The sequence below is a fragment of the Orcinus orca genome, chromosome 14, assembly GCF_937001465.1.
Source record: "Orcinus orca chromosome 14, mOrcOrc1.1, whole genome shotgun sequence".
Lineage (NCBI taxonomy): Eukaryota > Metazoa > Chordata > Mammalia > Artiodactyla > Delphinidae > Orcinus > Orcinus orca.
Window position 1 is genome coordinate 70851461 of NC_064572.1, and position 16651 is coordinate 70868111.

The window sequence follows — 16651 nt, forward strand, 5'->3', positions numbered from 1 at the left end:
AATGAGAACTCTTCAGAATTTTATAAATCAGCTTTTATGAGATATTTAGGTGCAGGGAATGACCTTTCATGGTGAAAAATTTAGTTCCATTTTGCTCTTACTAGTTAATTTAAATTGCTTTTTAAATAAACTTATATAGAAATATGAAAAAGAGACTATATTTTGCTTTATAAAGGACTTTAATTTTGTCTGTCTTTTGGCTTTTGTTCCCTTTAATTCCACAACATTATTAATAATACCTACCTTTGGATTTGGGCATTTCCTAATGATTTTACCTGTATTCTTCCCATTGAGAACCAAAACATCTTGATTTTGGATTATTTTGTTTTATCAAACATATACTTGAGTTAATGGTGCCTAACCCCTTCTTGCTAATTTGAACCTCAGTGTGACTTTTTGATCCTAAGATTTAAGAAAATGATCCAATAAGAAGAATTTTTTAAACAATTAAGTTGTTATGCTATGATTATCATATTATAGAAGCACCTCTATATGCTTCATGTGTGTCAGCATATTCCAAGATGACTCTTTTGTCCCCACTTATCCCAGATGTCCTAGCAGAAGGCAGAAAAGGCAAGCTTGGTAGCCGCCCCCCCCCCCCGCAAGAATTGTATTTTGACTAGGGTGAGGGGTGGGGGAGTTGCTGATGTGGATAGCAAGTAAATCTCACCTCCCCACTAAGAAAATTGTCCTGTACGCCCAGTGAATCTTCTTACTTTGGGTTGGTAGGATTGGGAGAAGAACATAGAGGAATCTATTTCTAGGAATTCTTTATTTTTATCTTCATTTCTTCAATGAGAACTGATGTGCCAGTTCACTGGTACTCAAATATGACTTTTCTTTGAAGTCATCTAGGAAGCTTAAAAAAATACTGATGTTTGGGTCTCACCCCCAAGATTCTGATTTAAATGGAATGGGATGCAGCCTGGGATTTTTAAAATCTCCTCATGTGATTCTGTTTTGCAGTAAAGTTTTAAAATCACTGCTACTATTCAGTACAACAAAACTAGACAAAGCAATTTTTAAAATATATCCTTCACAGTTGTGACTAGTTTAAGTTCAGAGAGGGCAGGAAGCTTGTACTCCACTGTGTCTCAAACATGTAAACTGGTATCTAGTGCAGGGTAGGCACTCAGAGAATACTTTTTGCTGAATGAAAGAATATGCTTAAGAGTTAGTGTAATTTATTTAAAGAACAAACCATTTAAGCATCAATTCTTTGAAATAATCTGAACCATAAGAACTTGTGATAAGTTAGTGATAAAACAAGGATCCTTTTTGTGTGTGTGTGTGTAAGAAAAACTGAAACTAGACATTTATTTTTTTTAATATATATAAAAATCCCTGCATGAATATAAAGTGCAAATAGGTTCTTATCATTCCCCTTAAGCCTATTTGCACTTGAGATAACCCCCTGGGGCAAAATGATTATCCCACTAAGGCTAGCTCCTACCATGTGAAACATTTCCATGGTTTAGTTGTTTTCTCCTTTATCTCTTGAAAAAGATTTTTTTCTGCTTGCTGTATTCATGTATTTTGCTTCTCGTGTGTGTGTGTGTGTGTGTGTGTGTGTGTGTGTGTGTGCGCGTGTGTGTGTTTTAATAAAGGCTGTGCTCTGTCTCCTTTCTTCAGGAAACACCTTTTTTTCTGTGTGATACAGTCAGTTTTTGTCATTTCCACTTTAATGTGAACTAAGAAGTCATCCTTTTCCTGTGAAAAGGAAATTTCCCAGCTGTTCATAAATTGTGGAGCCTGTGGTGGCAGAGGGCAAAATCTCAGAAAGAGTTCCTTCTCTCCATTCCACATGTTTTTTTTATTGCTTTTTCCATACAGCTGATCTTTTCATTTCTAATGTGTACCATCTAATTGACAAGATGGTGACTTCCTGTTTGACTTCCTGTTTGAGAGTGAGCTCTGTTTTTGTGTGTCAGACCCATGGTGATAACACTTTGTAAGGACTGTGGCAACACTGGTGTGCTCTCCTCCTGTTGATTTAAAAGGTAAGCTGGGAAAAATCAAGCAATTAAAAGGGGTATTCTTTTGAAAGTAATTCTATAGTGTTTTCTTGGTTAAAATGCTCACCGCTTCCTCCCTTCTCTAAGCACACCCATTTGAGCATATCCCTGTTTCCTTTGTTTTGAGCCTGTCTTATTTATATATGCAGAATTACCATTTGGAATATGATCTCCTGTTGATTCACCTGAGCACCCCTAATCAGCATCCCAGTATCCAGCTAACTGACTTTTTCAGTATCAAACCCATTCTAAAGTGCAGCTATGTATAAAATAGATAACTAATGAGAGCATACTGTATAGCACAGGGAACTCTACTTAATGCACTGTGGTGACCTGAATGGGAAGGAAGTCCAAAAGGGAGGGGATATATGTATATGTATGGCTATTTCATTTTGCTGTACAGTAGAAACTAACACAACATTGTAAAGCGACGATACTCCAATAAAAATTAACTAAAAAAAAATCAAGTGGAGCTATAGGAAGGATCTGCTGTACTACTGCTAAATTATCGTTGGTCCCAGATATACCGTTGCTTTTGCTCATGCTGCTGCTAGTGCCTAGAACACTCTCTCACTGCTTCTTTGCTTGGCTAACTCTTATCCTTTTAAATTATAATTTATAAATCAAATATATATAATTTATAAGTCTCATAAACATTGTATATATTATAATCACATGTTAGCTCCACTATGAAATGCTCCCTTTTCCACCTCTGTTGCCCTGGACCTGGGTTAGGTGTCTTGTTTGTGAGCTTACATAGTGTCCTGCAAAGGATATGAAAGGAAATTCTATTTTTTTTAGTTATATTTTGATGCCATGGAAACAACTTTCAGAAATGGGAAACTAAAGATCATTCATACAAATATGAATTTCTTAAGAGCCAAGGCTGGTTTTGTCATTCTTACTACAACCTCTTTCCTCAGAGGAGTAAAACCAACATAGGTTTTTTATTTGGGGACGTCATGGTTAAAGGTTATTCTTGTGGACTCTCAAAAATACTTGTCATCCATAGACTACTGACACTTCATCAAGGCTATTTGAATGGGTGTGTTCAACACAGGCCTGGTCAAAGGGTGAGTGTGTGCTGAATATGTGAAGGGAAGGGAATAGAATTGGGGCTTGGGAATATTTATACTTTTTAGATTGCTACTTCCTGTTCAGCTAAGGAGAGTCCTATAACTTTGCTGTTAGCTAAGGAGATAGTCCCGTAAGCTTGACAGATCACAGCTGTATCCTGTACTTTGTGTGAAAATATATTTGCTTTCCCTCCTGTTCATTTTTCTAATTTCCTAATATATTAAAGTTTATTCCAGTGTTGCATGGAGCAAGGGGTTGGATATATGCCCAGATTAGAATGTGAACATGAGTAAAATACTGGGTTAGAGGCAGAGAGTGAATTAAATATGGAATATGTGTGCTGCAAAGACTGAATGACAAGGAGAAACCCCTTCTGAATAAATTTTTTTAAAGAAGGTCCCAAGAACATTTAGAAGTTTTCATGCTATAATTGAAGCAGTTCTATTTCTTTTATAAACCAGACAATTCCTTTACAAAGAACTAAATACTTGCTCTGTATTGTAACTATTCTACCACTTTATTCTCTCTTAAAGCTTCAGAACAACCTCAGGATATTACACCTTTCATCTTACCATCCTAAAAATCTTTGATTGCCACTGGAACAATGCTAATTACCCAGAGGTCCTTCCTTCTTTGGGATTTATATTCTAATGTCTGTTACACTGATAAGTTGCTCTCAACAGTGCAAATTCATTTTTTGACATTAAACAGATAGCTTGGAAATGTTTTTCAGTATCTCATCTCAGTTGGGATGGAATGGTTCATTGATGATTCAGCAGAATGACAATCAACAAGTTCCATAGGAAAGAGGATTCCAATTTGAGCATTCTTTCCTTAATGGCAACTTTAACTTTTATGGTAAGAGTGGAAGGAGTACTGGCCTGAAGTCAGGAGATGAGTACTCTGTGTGACCTTAGGTAGCAGCCTTAGGGCCCTGAATTCTCACAGGTGAAAAGAGAGAATTGGACTAGATGACCTTAAGGGTCCCTTCAGGTGTATTTTACATTTTGGGAGCATGAGTTCTCTGCTAGAACAAAGTGCAGCTGTCTCTCTCATTATGTTAATGCTATTTCTCCAAACACCCACTATATCATATGAAAGATGAAAAGAAGGTAAGCCAGTTGAGCTTTTTGATTTAGAAGGAGGAAGCCACAGTGTTCCAGATGGTTAGGCCCATCCAGCAGAGCCACAAACTACAGCCAAAGTAGACTCAGGTAAGGCTGATGGCCTCCTGACAGTGTAGGTAGTGGACTGGTGGTAGGGGCTAATGGATTGACTTATTCAGTGACACTCACTTTTATTGGAGTAGGACATTGCAGAAAAGGATTGTCTTCTTTTTCTCTTACTGCTAGTTGGCCTTGGGGAAGTCTAAGTGAGAGAATTGACTGGAGTTAAGCCTTCCTTTGGGAACACAGAATGAGAGCATCTTCAAGAAGTATTTTTATAAGGAGTGAAGCAAACTGGTGCTATACTTCACACAGAGTAAACTTCCTGTAATGCACATAGTTGCTGTAATACACAGATGAAATCCAGGTGCTTGTAGAGAAATAAGGAATATCCATTTGTATGGAGATCTACCATAGCAAATAGACTGGATTAATGAAGGATTAACTGTTTGCTTTTTTAAAATATATATATTTATTTATTTTATTGAGATATAATTGACATACAACACTGTTAGTTTTAGGTATACAGCATGATTCAATATTTGTATATGCTTTTTTTTGCTACAGAGAGGAGGCTTTTCTCTCTTTTAAATTGTTTTAATTTTTTCAAGTATAAGTTAAACATAACATAGAAAAATGCACAAATCATAAGATACTACAGCTTGGTGAATATACACAGAGTGAACCCTGTGTAACCTCACCTAGATCAAGAAACGGAACACCAGGAACACCCTGATATGCCTTCTCAGGCGTTTCCTCCTCCCTGCAAGGTAGCTGTAATCCTGACGTACCATAGCTTAGCGTTGCTTCCTTCTGAGTTTTGGATAAATGGAATCACTCACTGTCTACTCTTTTGTATCTGGCTTCTTTTGCTCAACAATTTTTTCCCCATGTTGTTGCATGTAACAATAGTTCATTCTCATTGTGTGTATTCCATTACATGAACATACAATAATCTACCCATTTTGTTGATGGCCATTCAGATTGCTTCCAGTTTTTAGCTATTAAAAACAATTCTGCCATGAACATTTTCGTGTTGTTTTTGGTGTTCCTATGTATGTTTTTCTGTTGAATCTGTTCCTGGGAGAGGAGTGGCTGGATTACAGGGCAGGTGTGTGTCCAGCTTTTGTAGATAATGCCAAACAGTTTTCTAAAATATCTGTACTAATTGCACAAGGACTTGTAGTGTTCAGGAGTCCCAGATGCTCCACATCCTTGCCAATACTTGGTATTAACAGCCTATGGTGTTTGTTTTCATTTTAACCTTATTGGTAGATAGCAGTATCTCATTATGATTCTAATTTGTATTTCCCTGATGACTAATGGTGTTGGGCACTTCTTTATGTATTTATTGGTCATTTAGATACTCTCTTTTGTGAAGTGCCTGTTCAGATCTTTTACTAATAGGCAGAATTAGGGTGTCATGTTTTATTAGTACTGATTTTAGTGGTTTTGAAAATATTCTAGACAAAGGTAATAGCTCTCCCCTTCTGACCAATATAAGGATCTTAAAACAGTTTAACTCTTATTCTCCATTCCAATCTTATGTGATGGGGTTTTAATTCTTGTTTTCAACCCCCTACATTTGTTGTTGGAATTGTTTTATATAACATTTTTGAAATTACTCACTTGTTTACTAGTTTCTTCCCTCGCTCCTTCTTCCATCTCAGCTCTTCCTTCCAGTTTTAATTTCTTTCTGAAATTAATCCTTTGAAAGTTCCTTTAATGAGCTTATCGAACACTTTAGTGAGACAGTGTTTTATTTTACTTACTCTTGATAGTTTTGTTCGATATGCAGTTCTAGACTGACAGTTATCTTCTCTCAGCACTTTGTAAATATTATTTCTGTCTCACGACATATATTTATTTTTTCTTTTGACATCTACTGCAAATCTAATTGTCAGTCCTTCAGATGATTTGTCTCTGGACAGCTGTGGAAAACTTCTAGGCATGATCTCCTCGAACATGACCTCTGTCCTATTTCCTCTGTAGGAATTCCAGTACGTTGGACTTCTTTATTTTCTATGTTTCTTAGCCTCTCTTTTACATATTCCGTCTCTCTGTGCTTCAGTCTGGCTAGTTTTTTCAAATCTGCATTCCAGCTTATTCTTTTTCCACTTGGGTCTAGTCTACTGTTTATTCCATTCATTACGTTTTTTTCAATTATTCAGTAGTTTTTCAAATCTATTGGTCTTTATAACAACTTGTTTCTTTCTCATGCTTCTAATTCTATCTTTAAGGATTTTGAACATGGTAAAGATACTCATTTTACAGTCTATGTCTCAGTATTCTATTGTGCGCAGTTCTGGGCATGGGGGAGGTGCCAAATTCTATTCTGTTGTTTCTGCTGACTTTTGTTTAATGTGGTTAGTTTACGCATGTGCTTTGTAATTCTGAATTTTTAACTTGGCAGGATTTTATCTGTGGGAATCCTTAGGTGGCCCACTTTTGAGAGCACCTTTCTCCAAATATATCTGTTTCCTTTACGCCAGGTGTCTGGTGGGGGTGTAAGACCACTTCAGGTTATTCTTTTGGCGTGGGGTTTTGTGGCCCATGATGGTGTGTAAATTCAAATCCCGAGTTCTTGGGAGGATAGACCTGTTGTTACAGATTCTCAGGAGAGGTTTTTCTTTTCCCACTCAGTGCTCTGGAGAAGACAGATAAGGCTTTTTGGTGGTTGTTTGTGTGTGTGTGTTTTAAATTCCCTCTGTTTGTGGACAGATTGTTTTTTTGTTGTTGTTGTTGTTTTGGTCTACCTTTTTTTTTTTTTTAAATTTTATTTATTTATTTATGGCTGTGTTGGCTCTTTGTTTCTGTGCGAGGGTTTCTCCAGTTGCGGCAAGTGGGGGCCACTCCTCATCGCGGTGCGCGGGCCTCTCACTATCGCGGCCTCTCTTGTTGCGGAGCACAGGCTCCAGACGCGCAGGCTCAGTAATTATGACTCACGGGGCTAGTTGCTCCACGGTATGTGGGATCTTCCCAGACCAGGGCTCGAACCCGTGTCCCCTGCATTGGCAGGCAGATTCTCAACCACTGCGCCACCAGGGAAGCGTCCTGGTCGACCTTTTAACTGAGGGTATTACCCTTCAGGATTCTGACTTTTGAGGGGAGGGTGGTGGCAGGGCGGTCTAATAACAACTCCCTGCTTTCTGGAAAGAACTCTCTTTCTGTCTACCCCTGTAAGTTGTGACTTGAAGAAAACCTGATTTCTGATTTAGCAGTTTTTTCTTCATAACACCGTTTTCAGAAGACTAGGCAACTTCTACTTTTTCCTTTTGATCCAATTTACCCTGGTAAATTGATTGACTATGATTAGGAATTCTTTCATAAGTTTTAAGCTGTTTGTATTGCTTTGTGATGTAATTAAATGTCTAGTTTTTTTGAAATTACTGAAATAAAAGTATTTCCGGGCTTCCCTGGTGGCGCAGTGGTTGAGAGTCTGCCTGCCGATTCAGGGGACACGGGTTCGTGCCCCGGTCTGGGAAGATCCCACATGCCGCGGAGCGGCTGGGCCCGTGAGCCATGGCCACTGAGCCTGCACGTCCGGAGCCTGTGCTCCGCAACGGGAGAGGCCACAACAGTGAGAGGCCCGCATACCGCAAAAAAAAAAAAAAAAAAAAGTATTTCCATGAGTATTTCTTAATAGTGGTATGATCTATGTAATGACTTTATATTGAGAGAGGTTTGCTCCTTTGAGCCCTATCTACAAATTTTTGTTGTTCAATCGAGTCAGAATGCTAAAGCTGCAGCTGGTTGCTCTGTTCTGACTGTACTAAAAACACTGGTCTAGGTGCTCTGATGGCTTAACTGGTTTATCAGGTACATCTTTTGTGTCATGACAAAGGCAAACACTTGACTATACAGTATCCCTTTTCCAATTCCTGTAGGAAGGTATTCATTAATGCCTAGACGAATGAAGAGATGTGATTAATGGAGTAAATCATCTGCAAAAAGCTTGAAATATCTCTTATTCAGCTTTCATTTCTGAGAGTGTAGCAAATGTAATAAATAGCTGTTAAACTTTAAATTGAAGAAAGTAATTTGCTTGTGGTAGAAGGCCTACCCAAAATCCGTTCTGTAATTTGTAGCCACATGATTGAAAAATATAGTAGTAAATGTATATTATCTTATTGCTTCCCACTTCCAGTTTTTTTTTTTTTTTTTTTTTTTTAACAGCAACTCCAAAGGTACTGTTTGGACCTTCTTTTTCCCCTCCCTCTCCCCTTTTTATTTAAAACATCATGTCATTTATTATATTGGACCAGCAGGAATCAGTTTAAAGGACTTGAGAGCTGTTTTAGATTAATGGCTTGGCAACTTGGAAATAGCCCACTGGAGTCACAGTCCTGCTTATCTTGGAGTAAGTTTTTAAAACTCAGCCATTGAGAATTGTTTCTGTAAGCTGCCAAATCAAAAGTTGGATTGAAGAAAAACTACACTGATCCACACCCCCCCAAATTCTCATCAGTATACTTTGCCGGCATCTTGTTGTCTGAAGGATGGTGTAGTCCACAGGATAAAAAGCTTTATCATGACAATCCATAAATGACGTGGCCCTGGATTTACATGGACTTTATAGTGTTTTTCCTCAAAGGCTCAATTTTTCATTTTCATATATAAGGTAGTTACTTCTCTTTTTCGTTTAATAGTTTTAAAAATGATAGCCATTTATTATATCCTACCTTTTTCTATATTAGAAAAACACCCCTTTTTCCTTCTCCCATTTGTAGGATTGCTCAACCTTTCAGTTAAACAAAACCAAAATTGTTCACTTGCTCAGTGTTCCACCCCCTTGAATAAGCCGCATAGCTCCATGTGGGTGTGCCGGCCTCAGACTGCTGCCACAGTTACATGATCCTCCTTATCTCTTGGCTCCGTAGTTGTCTCTTCATCTACTGTCTTAGCTCCTCCTTTTTCCTCTTCCACCCAGTTTTTATACTGCTCTAGTCACCTCCCTTCTCAAAGGCTCAAGAGCAGTTCTCATAAGGTTTTGTTTTTCCCTTTTCTCTCAATATTTTGAGGAAGTTACTTACACACTGTCCAAAGATACATGTTTCATTGCGAATTTCCTACACTAGGATTAAACCTCTTAGTTCAAACATTTTGCAGGAGGTCTTTATTTTCTTTTTTGTCAGAGCTTAGGTATTATATGTGTGAATTCATGAATATAAAGTACAGATAGTGCTTGCTTTATGTAAAATATGTGCTCTAAAAAATTGGCTGTATCCTAATATAATATATTAAATGCAGGGGAGATTACTATTTAAAAGAACCTGGCAAAGGAATCTTTAGAATAAAGAAGTCACATAATATAAGTAATCCTACTTTAATTTTTCTGTTTTAGATTTTTTTCACTCAGGCTGTCGTATAGTGTGCGTTGTAAATGATCTTCATAATACTCTCCATAAAAATGGGAGATTTGTTACTTATGTGTACTTTGATGTGGAAACATATCTTAAATTTTAACTCTACGGCATTTTCACATCAATAGTAACTTGATCAAAATGGGTGGTCTGTTCTCAGCAATTTAACATGGCATTCTTTTCACCTTTCATCAGATTAGCCAAATTTTCCAACCACGTATGTATCAGCATCTTTCTGGGCCAGTGAACTTGAGCATTTAGGTGCCTTACAAACACAATGCTTGTGATCAGTTGTGTTTTTCTTTTTTTTCCTAGCCCCTCCCATTGAATCAACCATGCTTTATGCTTGATACCATTAAGGCTTTGAGCTCATAGGGTGTGGTATATCTGTGCCAGATTGACCAAGTCTTTGTTTACTGACCTTTGTGTTAACCTAGGGCATTCTTAAGCCTCCTTTCATGATGATACGGTGGCAGATTGCAGTTGGACTGGCTTCAAGATAATTGGTCTTAATTATTTCTAAGTCATTGGTTAGTGCAGTGTTAAGAACAAGCATTGTTCCAAGAAAGGATATAAATGGCTTTTGAGTTTCTTTTCTTAGCATGCAAATCAAAAGATTAGAGTGAAAGCAAAAGCACATGGTACAAAACTGTATGGTTTGCTAGTAGATTGTAGGGTTCCTCTAGCTTAAATTATACGAACCACTGTTAAGCTGTTAACTAGTGACAATTTTGATTTCCTTTTTGTATTAATGGATCTGTAATACTTTTATTCAAAGTAAAACCATGTGATAAAGGACAGGTTTATTAAGTATGCTGCTTTGCATACCTGTCTGCCCCCCACCCCTCATACCTACTCATCCTTTTAAGACCAGACTCCAGTGTAACTTCTCAGGAATCTTTCATATTGGCTTCTTTCTGAGTTTGTAATACATCTATAATAATACAGTGTACTATATAAATTTTTAAGAAACTGTCTCTCCCTTCTTCCTCACCAAACCCACTAAGTTGCTAGTATTTTAGAATCAGGGATCATGTCTCATTCATGTCTTGCATTCTCCAACTGTACCACCTCCTCAGTTGTAGCACATGATAGGTGTTGAATGAGTTGTTGTTCAAAGAATAAATGAATTTAAGCAGAAAAGTAGAGAAATTAGTTGATGAATTGACTAACCAACTTAGAATTTAAAGATAATTTTTTTAAATCTAAAATCAGAATAGATTAAAATCAGTATAGTATAGATTTGGCACAGAACAAGTTGATATCCTCCAACTTTAGTAATATTTGGGAGCAGGAAGTATGATGCAGTAAACTGAAGTGTCTCCAGATGCAAAGAAGAGATGTGTTTATAGGCTACTTTTGGTTTTGTGTTTTTTTTTATTTTAATTAAACCTCCTATCATGCTGTCAGTTTGCCTGAGGAAATAGAAAGTTGGCAAATCCACCAACCACCCATGGATACTTTCACTGAGGCATTGAGGAATGGGAGTGAAGATGGGGAGAAAATTCCTAAACCTGTCTCTTGCCCTGTCTTGGAAAGAGCTTATGATGGAATTTGGTGACTCAAAGCTGTTTTAGTTTTAGAGGATGGGATGTGGTTCTTGTCATGGATGGGCAGCACATGCTCTAGAGCAGCAGTCCCCAACCTTTGTGGCACCAGGGGCTGGTTTCCTGGAAGACAATTTTTCCACAGACCGTGGGGTTGGGGGAGGGGGATGATTCAGGCAGTAATGCCAGAGATGGGGAGCAGCAGATGAAGCTTTGCTCACTCGCCCACCGCTCACCCCCTGCTGTGAGGCCTGGTTCCTAACAGGCCACGGGTGCTAGACCCCTGCTCCAGAGCTTGATCTTGGAGAAGTGAGATTGTTAGTCCTGTAAATCCTGTGATTTGTCAGCTTGGCCTCCTACCTATCTTATTAGCAGTCTTTGAAGCTAAGTACTTGAATCTGGAAGGAAGAGAATACTTAAATGCCCCAAGATTAAAAAAAAATTTGGTATGTCTTTTTTTTTTACTGGGTAAGTCGTTTGAAATATGACGCGTATTTTTCCAACTAAAGAGTTTTTTCCTCATATTTAGAAAAAGCAACAATTAAAAAATGGCTGCATAGTCCCATACCCTTAGATGGTGCAGATCAAAACAGAAGTAATACTTTTAACAAGAAATTGCATGTGTCATGAATGTTTCGTATGTTGCATGGCCATATTACATTTCATTTTTGCTTGTTTTCTGTTCTGTTTTTGGACTCTTTCTCAAAGCAAAAATTATTTGTGAATACAGGTTTTTTAATAGCACGTAAATATTTATTCTTCACTTTTTTCTGTGGCTGTTTTTTTTTTTTTTCTTTTCGTGTAGTCTTTGCCATCTTTTAAGAGGTGGTTAATGAAATGCATTGTTTTTGGAAGTATTATGCCATAGTTGAGTCAAAGTCACATTTTTTTCCACTTGGAGTTTGGCAACCTTCAGATACAATATAAGCTCACTAGTTCGGTTAATTTTTGTTTTAAATTGGGATCATGCCTAATCTTTAGACCCAATGTTTTACTGAATTTCAGCCTCAGCTCCATTAGACTTAACTCGCCAATCATTGTATGTTATGTTGAATACATTTCTTTTTAATCCAGAAAAAAAGACCTGTTTTGAACATTAACCAAGTCTCAGTTATCCCCAACCTTTTCTATAATATGACTTTTTTATAATTGCTTCCTCTTTAAATCCTGTATTACCTCTTTTGACAGATAACCATCTATCAAATATTAAATAGGCAAAGGACATTATTCATTTACCATCCATAATATTTTTTGAACTTGCCCTGTGCTAGGTCCTGAGGGACCCTGCCTTGCAGGTTCTCACAGCACATGTGAGAACTATATCCATGAACAGCCAGTTGTGAGCCAGTGTAATGAGTGCTATGTTGGAGGTAAGCCAGAGGGCTGTGGGACTTGAGGCTTTAAACTTCAAGGTGGAGGCTTCTAGGAAGCTTCCTTCATAAATCCATCTTTGCAAGGGAGGCAAAACCAGGGTATTCCTAAAGGAGAAACTACAGAATGTAGCCAGAGATGCCTGCAGACAAGAGTTCATTTCATCAACTTGGTGAGGCTCTCATTATCTTCTGAAGCATGAACACCATGGTCAGCATTTTTATCCATGTTGTATTATCACTTCGGAGAACAATTAGTTTGGGGGAAAAAAAACCATGCCGAGAGTAAGAGCTACTCTTTCGCACTCCTACGTGTTCTAGGGCCATCTCTGGCTTATGTTTCATGACTCCGGGCGGCGACCTGTTCTGTGAAGATAACTCCTACGTAGAAGTCACACGCCTCTTATCACCTCAGCTTTGGTTTGTTTTTTGTCTAGGCCTTTTTTTCTGCCATTGATTTTTGCTCCCTCTGTTGAATCTCTTGTACTATTTGGTTGCCCCTCAACTGTTTGGGTCTTCTTTAATGCAGAGCCTCCCCACGCGGTGTGTGAAGTAGGCCTAATATGAAAATGACTTGCAATGAAACATCACTACTCTGCTTTTTATCTCCATTGCCACTAGCTGTGTGACCTTATTTGCTTAACCTCCTTGAGTCTCAGTATTCTCATCTATAAAAGGAACGTAATAGTACTGCCTGACAGGGTTGTCGTGGGTGGTGCATGGGATAAGTATATAAAACACACAGCACACTGAATTATTCCAGTGGCACTTCAGCTGCTTAGTGGCAGTCACTTCTCTGAGAACACAAAAGTTTACACACAATTGGCTTTTAATCTTTTCTAAATTTCATGCCTTTTAATATGCCCTGTGATCATCTCCCTGCCCCCCATTTTTCTGGCACTTTGCTTTCCTTTTTTGGTGAGTGTTCAGACTTAGTTGTTTTGCTACTTTGACCATAACCAGGCATATCCATTCAGCAAATACTTGTGGATGGTTTCAGTGTGCTAAGCTCTGTGCTAGGCTTTGGGATGCAGAGGCGCTCCCATTCAAGTAGGGGAAACACATGGAAGCAGCCAGCTGGGATGAGGAGTTCTGTAATGCTGTTATTTAAAGCGTTATGGAAACACAGATGAAGGAGCTTTAAATTTGTTCTGAGTAGATCAGGAAAGTACGTTAGATTTTAACTGGACCTTCTCATTTGGTGGATAAAAGGAAGATCAGTCCAGACAAAGGGAGCCGTTTATACAAAGACAGATAAGGATATAAGGTACATATGGTCACTATGAAGTCAAAAGTCTGTGCTTCTCTCCCCCCACCACTCCAGTTCTGTCATAAAGACAAACAGAAAAGGAGTAGCCTTTGTTTTTTTTTTTAGATGTGAAAAACGGCTTGCCTCAGTGCTGTTATTTTCTTTGCATATATATGCAAAATGAGAGCAAATGTCGGGGTAGCACAAGGACTTAGAAGCAATATGTGGAAGTGCATATTCTTGAACTGTGCTTCGTACTGTCAGTTTTCCCTCCACTTCCTGTGTTTCCTTCCTTTGATCACTTACAATATGCCGGGCACTTTACAAATGTTATCTCTTTTAATCCATAAAACTTTATGAATTAAGATTTTCCTTGTTTTGCAGATGAGAAAACTGAGACTCAAAGGAGTTTAAAAAAAACAAAACCGAAAAACTTGTTTAAGATGTATAGCCTGTAAGTGGTTGAGCGCTTCCTCTGAACCAGCATTATCTCCAAAGTTTGTTCTCCTCACCCTAAAATGAAGTGTAGAGCTGCTGCCTAAAAGCCTTAGACTAGGCCCACCCAGTAAATTACTGAGTAGTTGGATGACTGGTACAGGCAGCCAAAGCTTTCTAAGTTTTGTTTCCTTCACCTAAGAAATTGAGTAATTGGAGCAGATGAGTCTACACTTCCTTTTAAGTTTATGATTTCTTCTTTGGCTCCTTCCGTCTATTTGGTTCATATCTGATCACTTTGTTCAGCCAAGTGTAAGTTATGTGATGTAGTGGAGAATGTTCTGATGCACAGGTTGCGAAGGCATGACTACTTGGAGTTGTTTAAAATCACTTTTAAAATCAAAATAGTGATTGCCTCTGGGAATGTGGGAGAAGGGGATTGCCTGGGAAGAGGCATGAGAGAACTTTTCTGGGATGAAGGTAATGTTCTATATTTTGACAGGAGTTGGGGTTATACAAGTGTACACTTACATTTCTGTATTTCATTGTATGTACGTTTTACATAAAAGAAAAAAGCGATAAGCAAATACTGAACTCTAGGTAATGATATGTATGCTGAAGTATTTGGGGGAAGTATACTAATGCTTGTAATTTACTTTAAATGCACGAAAGGTGAGATAGATTAATGGATGGAAAGAGGAATGGGTAGTTGAAGAGATATGTGATAAAATAAGTATAGTACAGTGTTAATGATAGAATCTAGCTAGTGCCTACATGGTGCTTACTGTAAAATTCTTTCAAATTTGCTGTATATGTAAAATTTTTAAGACTAAAATAGTAAATCCATATATATTAGTATCAAATATTATCATAATAAATTGTTGAGGGAAAAAAATCACTTTAAATATGAGCTGGCAATTTCGTATCTCCAGCCTCCTCTCCTGAATGGTCTTTGTTAATGCTACCCAAGGCTCTAGTTAGACTATCATGAGTTTAAGTGACCTGATTTCAACAGCTCAGAGAGACCTTTTCTTTCCTCAGCCAGCCTTGTAGGTGGGGAAGTTCCTTCCCTTAGACATTTCAAACTAGTCTGTGTCCCACAGAGCTGAAGTTTGCCAAGCAAAGCTCGTCTCTGTGGCTGTTTGAGTCACTAATAGTTATACCATATTTCTATAAGTTAGTGTCACCATCAGCCAAAGGTTAAACTTTTCTTCTCCTCCCCTTTCCTACCCCAGATATATCCTCGATCAGATGGTGTTTGTTAAGGAAAAAACCCTTTTTTTGGTTTTGTGCTTTGTTTTCAGTCTACCACTTGTTTGAGATGCCTTCTATTTCTTTAACAAATCACACTTCGTGCTTTCACAGCACTTTAGTTGGAGACAGCTTCTCATTGTGCTGGTTTGAGTTCTGGCACTTGAGAGCATCTTCATTCTGAAGATTACAGAATGTCTCTCTCATACTTGGAGCAGAGAGCTTTTCTTCTTTTCACTGGTTAAGCCCTATCCCCTAGTGGTGCCCAAATTGAGTGTGCCATCCAAGTTGTGCTTGAAAATATACTGGCGTTAGGAGTACATGAACTCTTGTGCAGCAAAAGGGGAGAGGGGAGGTGCTTAGAACAATGAATTCAATCATGGGATACCTAGTTTCATATTAAAAAAAAAAAACAGTAAAATAGCTTAAATATGTTTTGAATTATTTTGTTCTAAAAATGTCATCTTTTTCTTTTCTCTAACTTTCATGACAATAATTAACCACAAGTCATTTTACATACTGAAAACACAAGTTATTTGACTCACTGTATATTTGAAAATACAATGTAACAAAATGACATTTTACAAGACTTAAGTGAAACAGACATTTTGAGATAAAATTGGAGTTGGAGTGCAGGGAGAAAAGGGGATAGAATACTTCTTGAGTTGCACATGAGTCTCTGGCACTCAGTAGAGAGTATTTTTATTTAAAACCCACAAAACTGAGTGGGAGAGGAAAGGAGAAATTTGATTACTTGACTGTTACACTAGAAGATTGGATCTGTAAATTTACCTGAATCCCTGAAACGGGCAGGTATTTGTAAGTGCCAAATAATGTCTGAACTAACCAAGAAAAACTTGCTTTTCTGCATGACTGGTGAAAGCATTGGTTCCCAACAACTTTCACGTTTATAAGGATTTTGTTTTGAGGACTAACTACACATTGGGCAAGCAGCTGTGTAGTCCAGAAAGTATTGGCTGGATTTAGTGTACTACGGGCATGTGGATTCCGAGCAATGTCACACCTTGTCTATGCCAATAAATCAGAGTGTCTATTCTTGTTACTAAATCTGATGTCATTGGCAGATTTTCCTCCTTATTGGTAGGGTGATATTCAGACAGGATAATTTTTTTGTGTGTATTTTCCTCTCTCTGTGATTGAGGTGTTTTTATGGTTTC

At 37.9% G+C, this 16651-nt stretch overlaps 1 protein-coding gene across 11 annotated transcripts in view; it reads left to right on the top strand.

Moving 5' to 3' along the window:
• The window catches only part of ADD3 (adducin 3), a 123183-nt gene that overhangs the window by 49071 nt on the left and 57461 nt on the right, over window positions 1-16651 (top strand). Inside the window, exon 1 of one of the 11 annotated variants that reach the window (XM_049697019.1) lies at window positions 1983-2000. The exons of the other annotated variants lie outside the window; for them this stretch is intronic. The gene's annotated coding sequence lies outside the window, so the exon portion shown is untranslated. Of the gene's footprint in view, window positions 1-1982; window positions 2001-16651 lie in introns of those variants that run through there. 11 annotated transcript variants of the gene reach the window in all.